Source organism: Phocoena phocoena, chromosome 1 (genome assembly GCF_963924675.1).
Source record: "Phocoena phocoena chromosome 1, mPhoPho1.1, whole genome shotgun sequence".
NCBI classification, from domain to species: Eukaryota; Metazoa; Chordata; class Mammalia; order Artiodactyla; family Phocoenidae; genus Phocoena; species Phocoena phocoena.
The window spans coordinates 28,167,120-28,168,114 of NC_089219.1; the positions used below are offsets into that span (position 1 = coordinate 28,167,120).

Genomic DNA, 995 nt, shown 5'->3' on the forward strand with positions numbered 1-995 from the left:
CATTATTTTATCTAATTGTCATAGTTAGAAGCAACCCAGCTAAAAATCACCCCCTTGTTTGTGAGTTTAGTTACTAAAAGGAGAGAGTTAGAAGGGCTTTAAGGAGGCTGGTAGTATTTTATTTATTGACCTGAGAGCTGGTTTGATGTTTTAAAAATTCATCAAGCAATTGGGCATTATTGTTTACTAGGTACAGAATTTCAGTTTTGCAAGATGAAAAGAATTCCTGAATTGGACAGTTGTGATGGTTGCAGAACAATGCGAATGTACTTAATACCATTTGTACACTTAAAATGGTAAAGTGGTAAATTTTATATTATGTGTGTTTTATCACAATTTATAAAACCCATTGAGTGCTCGCTTCGGCGGCACATATACTAAAATTGGAACGATACAGAGAAGATTAGCATGGCCCCTGTGCAAGGATGACATGCAAATTTGTGAAGCGTTCCATATTTTAAAAAAACAAAACAAAACAAAACAAAATCCCATTGAGTTGGACTTCCCTAGTGGTCCAGTGGGTAAAACTCCACACTCCTAATGCAGGGGGCCAGGGTTCGATCCCTGGTTGGGGAACCAGATCCTGCATGCAAGCCACAGATAAGAGGCTGCATGCCGCAATTAAGAGTCTGTGTGCCGCAACTAAGAAGTCTGCGTGCCGCAACAAAGAGTCCACATGCCACAACTATGAGCCCACATGCCTCAACTAAAAGATCCCACGTGCTGCAATTCAAGATCCTGCATGCCGCAATAAAGATTCCACGTGCCACAACTAAGACCCGGTGCAGCCAAATAAATAAAAAAAAATATTTTTAAAATATAAGCCTTTGGGCTTCCCTGGTGGCGCAGTGGTTGAGAGTTCTCCTGCCAATGCAGGGGACACGGGTTCATGCCCCAGTCCAGGAGGATCCCACATGCCGCGGAGCAGCTGGGCCCGTGAGCCATGGCCGCTGGGCCTGTGCGTCCGGAGCCTGTGCTCCATGACGGGAGAGGCC

At 44.4% G+C, this 995-nt stretch overlaps 1 non-coding gene across 1 annotated transcript; it reads left to right on the top strand.

The window, feature by feature from the left end:
- The first annotated feature begins 353 nt into the window (after positions 1-353).
- Positions 354-460, top strand: LOC136141245 (U6 spliceosomal RNA). Its single transcript, XR_010657721.1, has one exon. It is a non-coding gene; the product is annotated as a U6 spliceosomal RNA (small nuclear RNA).
- Positions 461-995: the final 535 nt, after the last annotated feature.